The sequence below is a fragment of the Carcharhinus amblyrhynchos genome, chromosome 5 (assembly GCF_965287045.1).
Source record: "Carcharhinus amblyrhynchos chromosome 5, sCarAmb.v2.hapA, whole genome shotgun sequence".
Taxonomy (NCBI): Eukaryota; Metazoa; Chordata; class Chondrichthyes; order Carcharhiniformes; family Carcharhinidae; genus Carcharhinus; species Carcharhinus amblyrhynchos.
In genome coordinates, this window is record NC_137328.1 from 39,134,070 (window position 1) to 39,147,503 (window position 13,434).

General features: G+C 40.0%; 1 protein-coding gene across 1 annotated transcript in view; it reads right to left on the minus strand.

Annotated features, from left to right (window-relative positions):
• cdkn2a/b (cyclin-dependent kinase inhibitor 2A/B (p15, inhibits CDK4)) overlaps nucleotides 1-13,434 on the minus strand; it is a 67,162-nt gene that overhangs the window by 19,082 nt on the left and 34,646 nt on the right. The window contains exon 2 of the mRNA XM_080188685.1: nucleotides 4,310-4,441. The gene's annotated coding sequence lies outside the window, so the exon portion shown is untranslated. The remainder of the gene's footprint in view (nucleotides 1-4,309; nucleotides 4,442-13,434) is intronic.

Here is a 13,434-nt window from a genome sequence, read left to right on the forward strand (position 1 = left end):
GCCTGTACCTTTCGCTCTGACTGAGCTAGTCTCAACAAATAATGGTGAGGCATGCATGAATAAAGTAAAACCAACACAATGTGAAATTTTCACAAGTGAAATTTCATGTTGAAAAATACCCCGTGTCACCTTTGTGGACTCAGCCAATGGTGTTGGGCAGGAAGATTTTGGCTGTGATTCTGTGCCCCCCTGTATAACTAGGAGGTTCTTTAATAGCCCCATTGTAGCTGCAGAATTGAGAGCTCATGGCATCCTCTTCAGCATAAGCATATGCTTCTCTGGAGCATGTTGCCAAAACTTTGGGAAATGGGAAAAAGCAAGAGAGCAAAAGTGGTGCACACATCTGCCATCAAGAATGGGCCTGAAGTGGGAGATGAAGAGGATAAGCACATCTACAGCTGTAGGAGACTTCACAGATGTGGAACTGCACTCCTATGAAGGGGCTTGTAGAGGAGGGCAACATTTTCAAATTGGTGAATAGGAATGAAAAGCTATTACCTTATTTCATATGATGCAAAAGATTGTCAAGAGGCATAGCATTGACACATAAGAGAAAATGCTTGGGAAGGAATTTGGGACATATCCTCTGATTCCAGAGTGGAAGTGTGACCAACTGACCCAAGATGACCCGAGAGAATTTGTTTAGATATAACAGAATAGATCACGTGAAGCTGGGGAGCAAAAATATAATCTTGAGAAGAGATGTACATTAATTGTGGGATTTAACACTGAAGTTGGGATGTGTTACAGGAAGGATATGACACATACTAGAGTGCATTGTCAAGAAATAACACATGGGCAGTTCAAATAGCTTCAAAAATTCTAAGATTATTTGAGCCTTGAGATATGTTAAATCCCTGAAACAGAATTATATAAAAATACAGCACAGAAACAGGCCTTGAGGCCCAACTGACCCAAGCCAGCACTTATGCTCCAATTGAACACCCTCTGACTTTTCCTCATCTAATTCTAACAGCATAATCCTCTTTTCCCTTCTCTTTCGTCTATTTATCTAGTTTCCCCTTACATCTATACTTTTCAATTCAGTCTTTCCCTGTGGTAGCAAGTTCAACGTTCTCAAGATCTCTAGGCAGAGACATTTCCTCTGAATTCTCTATTTGATTTCTTAATGGCCAGCTTATATTGATGGCCCCTTCCCAAGTTCTTATTTTCCAAGTAAGGCATGATTGAGTTCATCTGCTTTCCAAAATGTAAAACCTCATACTTAACTGTGTTGAAATTAGACTGCCATATGTCCATTTTGGATTTTTGTTAATGTATGCTGGTACATATATTTGAACCTGTATTATTTTGTGTGACATATGAAAAGTTGTGTATCTTTATTTTCATTCTCAGGTCTTACCAGCTGGAATCGCAGAATCATAGAATCCCTACAGTACAGAAGGAGGCCATTCAGCCCATCAAATCTGCACTGACCACAATCCCACCTATGCCCTATTCTCGTAACCCCACATACTTGCCCTGCCAATCCCCTGATACTAGGGTCAATTTAACATGCCAATCAACCTAACCTACACATCTTTGGACTGTGGGAGGAAACTAGAACACCCAGAGGAAACCCATGCAGACACAGGGAGAATATGCAAACTCCACACAAACAGTGACCTGAGGCTGGAATTGAACCCAGGTCCCTGGTGCTGTGAGGTAGCAGTGCTAACAACCACTGTACCACAGAGCCACTCATTGTGAGTGGAGCATTGCTATCATTTTCCTGAGGGGAAGTTTGCAACTATCAGTGTGCAGTTTGACTTTTTCAAACTTCCAGGAGAGAGAAAACAAGCCTGTTTGTGCCTTCCCTATATTCAACTTTTGTTCTATTTGTTACAAAAACATACAGCTTTTTGAATGTGCATGGAAGTTTCCTGAACCACCTTGGTCCAATGGGGAAATATGTCCAGATTAACCTGTAATTACCCTTAAATATCCAGATCAGCAATACCAGAATATTTTATCTCCAGGCCCCAGTTGGAGAGTTGCTGCTCCCAAGTAGGAAATTTTAAAAAATGTTTTTTGTTTCAAATTTGAAATTTCGGAATTACTTTGCTGTTTGAAAAATTGTTTTGAAAAATTAAAAAAAACTCAAACAACTTTAAAAATACAATAACTTCTTCAATCTCAGAATAAAAAGGGTCCTTAATGGCAAATGTATCATATTGCCAATGTCCTTTTCCAACTGAGGTTACCTTCTCGCACTGGAGGATTCTCTCCGTTAAATACAAAGCTCTATCTCCGTCCGTCACTCTCACTATTCCCTCTGCATTTTACCAAATTCCCCGTTGTGTTGCCACATTAGCTCGCCACCCCCCTCCTTCCCCAAACATACACACACCCCCTCCCGCTCCTGAAATATGTTTCCTCGGTCTGTAGCAATCCTAGCTCACGACCTCACCCAGATTCTCTCCCCTCTCATTTCCTTCACATCATATTCCTCTCTCTATCGCTCTCCTCCCATCTCCCTTCCTTTACTTTCTCCAATGCTCTTCCACTGTCCCCTTCTCCTGCCTCCATTCCCCTGCCTAACCCCGGATTACCTGCCGACACTGATTTTGATTTCCCCCTCTACAGCACCACACAAGATTTTACATGAACTATTTGTGTGAGTTGTGCCAAATGACAAACATGTCATTATATAGTCCCGTGAAAGGGCTACATGGACTATAAACGTTAACTCAATTTCTCTTCACGGATGCTGCCAGACCTGTTGAGTTTATCCAGCATTTTCTGTTTTATTGCAAATATCCAGCACCGGTAGCATTTTGCTTGTATTATTTTGTCAAATCATAGGTTGATATTTTGTGGTGTATTTTTGTTGGCCCTTCCTTCCTGTAACCTTTTCTATGCTCAAGGCTTCTTAAATGTTTTCTGTGCCTTTGTTTCTGATTGTGTTGCACTCTCTCTCTCTCCCCGATTCACATAATACTTCTGGCGCTATTATGATGTTTGACTCATTTCCTCATTAATGTTTTTCTGAAAGAGAGTATCTTAAATGTCATAGGACTGCTACTGCATCGAGTAACGAGCTTAGTTGGTATCAGCAGTATCTGATAAAGGTCATTTATATCAGAGGGATTACCTATTCTGAGCAGTTTACAGGCGTATGCAAACGTTTGTTTTGGAAATGTCTTGTTAATGTGCTACCAGGTATAAATCTATTTAGTTTAGACCACTTCCTCCATTGTTTATGTGTGTCTCTTTATTGCCATAACACTCTCTCCTTTGGTGAAAGACAGCATTTATACCTCTTGTCTTTGATAAATTCCTAACACTGGCAGATTTTATTAATGCATTTATTAATACATGGGAAAAAGTCTCACTCCGTTCAGTTTTCTGACAGATGCACGTTAGACTTTTACATAAATTGATAGATTCGCTGCTATAAAATACGCGGAATTATTTTGATTGCAATTGTATCCTGCAACATATTTAGAAAAACGTGGATTAAATAATTTAAGAAATTAAATAATTAAAATATATAATTTTAAGTTGATTTTATTCGGATAGTTTCTGATTTAAAAAATGCTGAAATATCCTTGGTCTTCATGGGACTTGACATACATGTATAAGGCTGAACATGCTACCATGTGCCCTCGAGTGAATATGTCACTAGCTCCCAGCGCGGGCAGCCCAAGGAATATATGTTAAACAATGCTATTCAAATGGATTTGGATTTCTGAGTTGTAGTTATCGTTATGTAAGTTGAAGGGGGGTGTGCTGCTGAAAGTAAGCTTTTATTTGACAAAGATCACCGTGCTCGTGAAGCACCAAGGGACGCAGCGACTATCACGATTTGTATTATTGCCAAAAGTTACAGGTACATGGAGCACGTGAGTGCATTGCACAATGCACAGAGACTTTTAATTTACTGAGTAAATAACCAGGATGATATATACACCCTCAACTGGCTAATTCACATTCCGAGCTCAGAATGGACTGGAATGTCTGGGTGTTCGGCATTTGACGGGCGTTATCTCTTTAGAAAAAAAACAAAACCTACGACTAAAATAAAATAATCTTTATCAGAAGGTTCTTGACTGAAAGAAATAATTAGGTGAATTCTGACTGAATGTTTCTGGTGTGCAAATGTGTAATTCAGCCTGACTTGAGGCCAGTTAATTTTAGGGTGAAAAAGATCACCTCGGAATACTTCAAAAGCAAAATACTGAAATCTGAATGAATCAGAAAATGCTGGAAATACTCGGCAGGTCCGCCAGTGTCTGTGGCGAGAGAAACGGATCAGTGACCTTTCATCAGAACTCCACTTCTTTCCCCTCACTAATGCCAGACCTACTGAGTTTTTTTTCCATCCAGTCGTTTTCTCATCCAACCTCCGTCGCTGGATTTTTTTTCTCTCTTTCCAAGTCCAATTAAGTGTGAGTCGTACTTTAGCTCCAACTGATTTCGAAAGCAGAATACTGGAAACCTGAAATAAAAAATAACAAAGTGCTGGAAACACTCAAGCAAGTCATGGCAGATTCTGATGAAAGGTCATGGACTGGTGACATTAACTCTGTTTCCCTCCACAGTCTTTTGAGCTTTCTTGATATTCCAATTAATATTACTGACTGATACACTCCAAATTTATCCTGCTTCATTAGGCTCCACTTTCATTTCTGCTCCTGATTTTCTGCTGTGCTGACATGTATTAAATTTGGAAAGTTCCCCAATTCAGGCTTTGGCCTCTTTTAGATCAAATTCATGCTTTGGAAACAGCACCAAACATTGACTTTACTGATGTCCGTGGACACACACCCTTATCTCACACCCAATCCAGCAGGGTTAGCGGTTAGCACTGCTGCCTCACAGCGTCGGGGTCCCAGGTTCATTTCTGGCCTTGGGTCCCTATCTGTGTGGAGTTTGCACATTCTCCCCGTGTCTGTGTGGGTTTCCTTCCACAGTCCAAAGGTGTGCGGGTTAGGTTAATTGGCCATGTTAAATTGACCCTGATGTCAGGGGGATTAGCAGGGTAAATGTGTGGGATTACGGGAATAGGGCCTGGTTGCGATTGTGGTCGGTACAGACTCGATGGGCCAGTGGCCTCGTTCTGTACTGAGGGGATTTTATGAAAAGTAAGGTCTCCATGAGCAGCGAGACTTTCATTTCGAAAGTCCCCGCAGCTGTCATAACTTGTTATCGAATTCAAATTCGGAAGTTTATTTAGAAGAAATCTGGAAAAGAATGACTTTTTTGTGATTGCCTTAACAGCGATTTCAGAAAGAAATAATATTCTCCTTTGATTACCATTACTCGTGTTTTACAAATTAACATAGGACGAACCGAAATTAAGCGTTGCTAATATTACATCGGAGATGTTTCTTGAGAAAAGACGATTTATTTTACACCCTGAGTTTGGGGGTCGTTCCTGATTTGTTCCCAAATTTCTGGCTGCACATTAAAGCACCCAACCTATTCCCCAACCCTAGTAAAAGGGGTAACTTTCTGGTCAGCTCCACCTGATTGCTCCAATCAAACGCGGCTAACAGTCATTTATTTTCCACCCGTTTAGCATTAAAGTTGTAACCAAAGGGTAGGTTGGTATAACACTTTCACAGATCCTGGTCTATTTCTATTCCGAAACCCACTTTTAATTTAAAAAAAAATGACTGAATTGGGCATTTTGGATAGAAAATCGACAATTTTTTTTAAAAGAACAACCCATTCTGCCCGCCTGAATACAGTAACATTTATATCTCAGGCTGAGGCAGTGACGGTTTCTTACTGTGTCAACTCACACAGCAGGAAATGGACCCAGAGTCAGCCAATAGGCAAAGGGACTCCAAGCAGTACTCTCCTTCACCTCTACCCACTGTCACTGCAACGCTTGCATTTTGATAATTTTATTCAAAGATACAAAATAGAAGGACATTTTATGCAGAGGCTATTTTTCCGTTCTTTATAATAATCTGCAGTAATTTCTCTTCCTATTAGTAAAACAAAAACGCAGCGATTTAACTATTTTAAAATAGAGCGTGAGAAAGTCCGGGGGTGATCAGCCACATTTTACCGGCTGATTTTATTGTACTTTGACTGCTCCCGTACAGTTTAAGATTTTAAAAATTAATACAGTTTAAAAACGAAACTTTTTTTTGTAGGTTTAATGGTAGGAGGCGATCCATCAGGAATCAGTTCAAGAGTACACGCACTTAGCCACCGGGTTCCCACGCATTCTATATATCTTTTTAATGATCCCGTGAAATCATATTGGAAAAAAAATGCTGGAAGATTGAACTTAGCCGGACATTCCTTTTGACCCGATACTTCCTCTTCAAAATGACTCCCTCAAGCTCAACAAGATGGAAGGCTTAAATCCCGCGTATATTTCGTTGCACCTCTGAAATCCTGACCGAATATCTTCTGAGAATGTGAGTGCAAGCTTAAAGAAAATGCAACTCCTGATCTTGAGAACCCCGTCAACAATCACCTGCTGGGCGGGTCCGGGATTTATTCATGATTACCAACAGAGCGATGCGACAGTGCATGTATATGTTTGTTTAAAACAAACACTTACTGACAATTTTAATATAAAAAAAACGATGGCGAATATCGAAAGGGTGTGTCAGTCCGCCGGTCGGACTATCAGTTTGAAGCAGCTTCCAGCTGTAACTGCACACACAACATTGTGGTTAGTCGCAATTTCAAAATGTTATTTTGATATCTGTAAAGCTTGCTCCGTCTCTTCCCCCTTCCTGAGTGTTTGCACAGTGTTTCAATAAAGCATGGGCTGTTAAAGGCGTTTTCATGATAATATTCCTGGCTCTCCATCTGTTCCATCTCAAACGCACATTTACATGGTAGTAGGGACATTAGCACAGAGATAGGCCATTTAGCTCCTCCTGCCTGTTCGGCCATTCACTGATCATGGTTCCTGGGCAACTTCGGTCTACATACTGGCCTTTGTCCTATATCCCTTTGATAACTTCAGCTGACAAAAACCTATCAAAGTCATTTTTAAAAATAACTGTTGGTCGAGCATCCTTTATGCATCAGAGTTCCAAATTGTTATCCTTTGCTTGAAGAAATTGCTTCCTAATTTCTCGCTTCAAAGGTCTATTTTTTTATTTTGCTTCCTAGCCTGGGACTTTCCAAACACCAGAAACCTAATCTACCTCATCTATTTCTTTTGTAAACTTTGATCAGATCACCCCTGAATCATCTAAACTCGTAGACCTACAATACCAATTCTGTATTCTCTTCTGATAAATGTGACCGTTGCAGTCTAATATGAATTTCTGGTATGAGGAGGCAGTTTGAGTTTATACTCGCCGGAGTTTAAAAGTGGCACAGTGGTTAGCACTACTGCCTCATAGAGCCAGGAAGCTGGGTTGGGTCACTTTCTATGCAGAGTTTGCACATTCTCTCTGTGTCTGCGTGGGTTTCCTCCAAAAAGCCTGCTGGGTTAGGTGCATTGGCCATGCTAAATTCTCCCTCAAATTAGGGGATTTTCACAGTAACTTCATTGCAGCGTTAATGTAAACCTACTTGTGACACTAATAAATATCTTAAAAGGAGTGGGTTTTGATTGAGGTATATAAAATTTTAAAAGGGATAAAGTAAACACAAACCAAAACTTAGACCTCTTCCATAACAAGAGGCCACCAATATGGGTTGAGTGGGGGTAGATTTGAAACTGAGATGAGGAGGAACTACTTCTCACAGAGGGTGGTAAATATGTGGGATTCATTGCCCCGTAATGGTGGAGTTGGAATTATAGAATCCCGACAGTACAGAAAGAGGGCATCGAGTCTGTACCGACCAGGCCCTATTCCTGCAACTGTCATTTACCCTGCTAATCTCCCTAGGGTCACTTTAGCATGGCCAATCAATCTAATGTGCAGATCTTTGGATTGTGGGAGGAAACAAGAGGACTTGGAGGAAACACACACAAACATGTGGAGAAAGAGCAAATTCCACATAGTGACCTGACGCTGAATTAAACCTGGGTGCCTGGCACCATGCCACCATGCCATTCTAAATTGTTGATGGCTTCAAGGAGATAGATATATTTTTGATAATTGGGGATATGGGGAACAGGTACAAAAGTGGAATTGAGATCAGTCGTGATTTAATTGAATTGTAGCATCCCTACAGAAGGAGGCCATTCAGCCCATCAAGTATGTACTGACCTCAATCCCACCAAGGCCCTATTTTTATAACCCCACACATTTATACTGCTAATCCCTCTGACACTAGGTAGGGTCCATTTAGAATAGCCAATCAACAGCACATCTTTGGGCTGTGTGGGAGGAAATTGGATGGCCTGGAGGAATCCCACGCAGACGCATGGGGAGAATGTGCAAATTGCACACAGTGACCCGAGATCAGAATTGGACCTGGGACCCTGGTGCTGTGAGGCTGCAGTGCTAACCACTGTGCTGTGCATTGAATACAGGAGCAGGCTGAAAGGCTGGATTTGTCTACTTCTGCTCCTAATTCCTATGTTCCAAATCCTCTTGTAAAATATTTCATAATTGCTATCTAAATGATCTTGTCCCAGTAGGCTTGAAGATGTTTTGGGGAAAAAAGCTTTCCTGTCTGGGAGGTATGTTATTGCTGTGTAAAATTTTCATCAATATTTTACAAAAAAGCATATAGAATGACAGAGATCAGAGATAACCCCTTTTCAACATAATGCATGTAGAATTCGGATGAGCTCATTTCTGTACAGACCTAATAGTAACTTTGTGGTGAGATTATATTCATTGCTGTACTTCTCAATGTGTAACAAATCATTTTTGAAGAGATTGATACTTCCAAATTCTCTTACAGAAATTATAGTGTATTCTGAGACCGTTTTGTTTGCTGGATCTACATCTAAATTTACTAACAAAGAACAAAGAAAATTACAACACTTAAACACTTAAACAGGCCTTTGGGCCCTCCAAGCCTGCACAACCATGTTGCCCGACTGCCCTTCCAGGGCCATATCCCTCTATTCCCATCCTATTCATGTATTTGTCAAGCCGTCCCTTAAATGTCACTATGGTATCTGCTTCCACTATTTCAACCGGTAGCGAGTTCCAGGCTCTCAACACCCTCTATGTGAAAAACCTGCCTCGTACATCTCCTTCAACCTCTGCCCCTCGCACCTTAAACCTATGCTCTCTAGTAATTGACTTTTCCACCCTGGGAGAAAGCTTTTCACTATGCACGCTGTTCTCAATTCTGCATTGATTGGACTTCTGGTGATAATATCGTATTTTAATATCAATGTTGACCACAGAACTCTCACTATCTCGGATAGGGATTGAGTAAAAAAAGTTTTAGCACAATACAATTGTGATATGTCATTTTCTCAATGTAAAATCTTTCGAGACAACCCATTTTCACTCATTTCACCCCACACCTCTCGCCTGCCGTCAATCTCTAGGTTGTGATTCGTAATCTCTAAAATGTGAAATGATTCATGATTTAATTCCAGATTTGATTGAAGAAGTTTCATTCTTCCTCACACACGGGCCGAATTCATGTTTTTAAGCGGTGTGGGATTTACACATTATTGAAATGAGCTTTTCAGAGGCACAGCATTGAAGGGGGCTGGAGGAGGGGGGCGGCATTTGTGCCTGTGCTTAAAATAGCAGCAGTGAGGCAGATGAGGGCCAACGGTTAGTGGAATCAATATCACAAGAGCCAGTTCAAGACCGATGGACAGAATGGTCTCCAGAGCTATGTGATTGTGATTCTCTTTCTATATCCGTCAGTTTTTGACTAAAGCTAACATACAGACTCACAATATCGCATGATGTCAGAAAAATTGAAAGTAACATTTCATTTATTTTTAAGTCGCTGTTTCCTATAATATTAATTCGCCCTTTGATCACATTTGAGAAAACATTATCTGGCTTTGCTTTTATTTGTGTGATGGCGTTTTTTCGGTCGGCAGTATCAGAGTGAACCAAACACGGCGGGCAACGTTGGGGGAATTTCCCCAACTCATTTCAATGTCTAACGGAAAATTAGTCAGATTGAAACTGGCTTTGTTCTGGACTCGGCAGCCTCTGCTATAATTCCCCCGTAATCACTAAAGGGGTTTGGCTTTATCTAAGTGATCTTATCCTCTCTCTACCGCCCCAACTATTTTTAACACTAACAGCAACGGTCAATCTTGTACATTTGTGAAGCTATTTCACAAATAGTGCGGGGGGGGGGGGGGCGCGTAAAGCAGAATATTGCAACATTGGGCTGTCACCGTTCATAAACCAGTCAAAAGCCTAGTGTCTAAGGTAAAAAAATGCCTAAATGAAATGGTGAATGTCTGCCTCTGGAAATGCATGTACTGTGTTTATATTCACAGCTCTAATCTTTTGCACCATGTAGAAAAAAAAGATAATATAATTTGTGTATGTCGCATTCATAGTTCCAACCATTTGCTGCACTCAGCTGGTAAAATTACTCATATTCGCGAGTTGAACGACAACCAAAACTATGCTGAGCAAAAATGTTCTAATTAACATCAAGCAGTAGAAGTTGTTTGAAGTTCCTCCCCTTCTTTGCCCTTTTCTACTACTCTTGGGGTGTATTTGCGTCTTCTAATGTGGAGATAATTACATGATACTTGTTCATGGTCTCTGCCATTTCCTTGTTTCCCATCATTAATTCTAAGTCTCATTTTTAAGGGTCCAATATTTAATAAATTTATTTATTAGTGCCACAAGTAGGCTTAACACTGCAATGAAGTTACTATGAAATTCCCCTAGCCGCCACACTCCGATATCTGTTTGGCTATAATGGGGGAGAATTTTGCATGGCCAATGCACCTAACCAGCACGTCTTTCTTTGTGAGAGGTAACTGGAGCACCCGGAGGAAATCCACGCAGATATAATGAGAAAGTGCAGACTTAGCTCAGACAGTGACACAACCTGGGAATCAAACCCAGATCCCTGGCACTGTGAGGCGACAGTGCTAACCGCTTTGCCACTGTGCTGCCCCAGGGCCACTCTCTTCCTTTTCATATACTTCTGGTAGATCTATATTTCTTGCTAGTTTACTCTCAATTTTCTCATTTCCCTCTTTTTTAAATTCTTTGCTGGTTTACAAAATGACTTTAATGTCCTGGCCTGCTACTAATCTTCACAGCTTTGTACATCTTTTCTTCAAATTAAATTCCATCCTTAATTTGTCACTGATGGTGTATCATTTTTGTAGTTTCTTTCTTCATGTTGGAATTAAACAGTAAAGACAATACTCCCATATTTAACCCTTAGGATTGTTTCAGGAACCAAAGACAAATTATAATAGACAACAGGAAGCAGAGATTATGGAATAATTTGCTACTTTTTAAGTATATTCAGGACACTTTTGATGGTTTTAAATATGGGATTTTTCTTTTAATAAAGTCAATCTATGCACTGCCCCATTACAGGCCTTGTACGACCAGCTCATCACAAAACTGAACGTTCCTCTAAATACTGACAAGAATAACACAATGGGACCACCAAAAGTAAAGCCCACTGCAGATCTTGGTGCCTTATCAGGATAATAAACACAATGCATAAATGCAAAGTCACTGACTTAAAAGCTCATGAGTTACTGCTTAGTTTTAGGGATGTATTGGTTCTGAGAGATGCTTAGTAAAATCCTGGTAGATTTGCCAAACAAAAGATTTTATTTATGTGTGAGGTTAAAGAGCCGCCTGTTCAATAATGGATGTCCTTACTTGCAGCACACATCTAACCTTTCACCGACATGGAATAATCCTATTAATATACTGAGAGTATGATTAATATACGTATTAACATTTAGATTTGACTGATGGAAAAACAATAATTTTATAGCATTGCCAACACATTTATCTTTATTGTAACAAAACAGAACATGAAGGAGAAAATTATATATTAACACTGTTTAGATGACCACAGGAAATAATCACTTTGGAATAGTACTGAACACAAAATTGTAGTGTGATTACTGTTAACTTTTATTAATCGTTTGAGACTTTCACAGTATCCAAATATGGACCTTGTTACTCTGATGACAGCTGCAAACTCCCTCTAAATCCTCATTCCATCCAAACTCAGCAACTTCCTCCAATCTCACAGTTGTCCCACCCTCTATGGTTTTTCATTGCTCTCCACCAATTGGCCAGCTGCCTCAAAACTTCTTGCTTGAAACCCTCTGTTTCTTTCAAAAATCTTCCGTAAATCCATCTTTTTGGCAAAGCCTTTTGCCACCAGTCTTAGATTTTGTACTACAGCTCAGCAATGTTCCTTTATTTCTTTTACTGATTTTTCTTTTCCCCACCCATCCATATGCCAAGTATCCTTGCATTTTTCCACTTTAAGCCACTATACAAATGTGGTTTCTTACTGAAACAAAAGTAATTTGCAGCAGTTCTCAAGACTGAATGTTCAAAGGCAAGCTAGAGAAAGATGCAAAAGAACAGTGATGTGGTTTTTGTGGTATAAATTAATATTTTAATTTTTTTTTGTTTGTCTTCTGAAATGCCAAAACAGCAATTAAGCTTTAAAGGTTATTGTCAAATAATATAATATTTTGGTACATTATAGTGAAAGCAAAAGGGAACTTAATTCTAAACAGAATGAAAAAGCTATATCTGCATTCACCCATTAATTGGAACAGGCTGCCATCTGGTTCACACAACAGATTCATCTTGCCCTTTAGGACAAATACATTTACTGTAATGACTGTATTGTGCAAGAATCAGTTGAGTTGATCCTTGCACTTCTTTTTCTGTCTTTCCCTAATCTAACCAAGGTGGATATGAAACCTTCTGGGTTGTTGTGGGTAAATAATACATTTGAAATATAGTATAAATCTTGTCTTGAAGATGCGATTTACCTTCATGCAAATTGTGTGTCCTCCAAATACTTATATTTCAAAAGGCATGGTTCAAAGGTCAGGTTGTTCAATATGGTTTGAGAGAAAAAATAGCTCTTGGCCATCTTTTTGGGACTGGTTATAAGGCAGCATCAGGAAAGCACTGAAAGATGTAAAATAATATTCCTATTTCAACCAGGACTCTGAGTAACTTAAACATTATCTTTTTTCACTATTACTTACATAATGCATCATTAACAAGACCAGGCCAGAGGCTAGCAATCCTGCGGTGAGTATCTCACCTCCTGACTCCCCAGAACCTGCCCATCAGCTCCAATGCACAAGTCAGGAGTGTGATTGAATACTCTCCATTTGCCTGGATGAGTGAAGCTCCAATAATAGTCAAGAGGCTTGACACCATCTAGAACAAAGCAGCTGTGTTGACTGACATCTCTTTCACAAACATTCATTCTCTCTACCAATGAACAGTGGCAGCAGTATGTACCACCTACATGAGGAATGCAGAAATTCACCAAGCCTTCTTAGACAGCATCTTCTAAACCCGTGACTGCTACCATCCAGAAGATGAGAAGTAGATACATGGGAACACCACCACTTGCAAGTTCCCCTCCAAGTTGCTC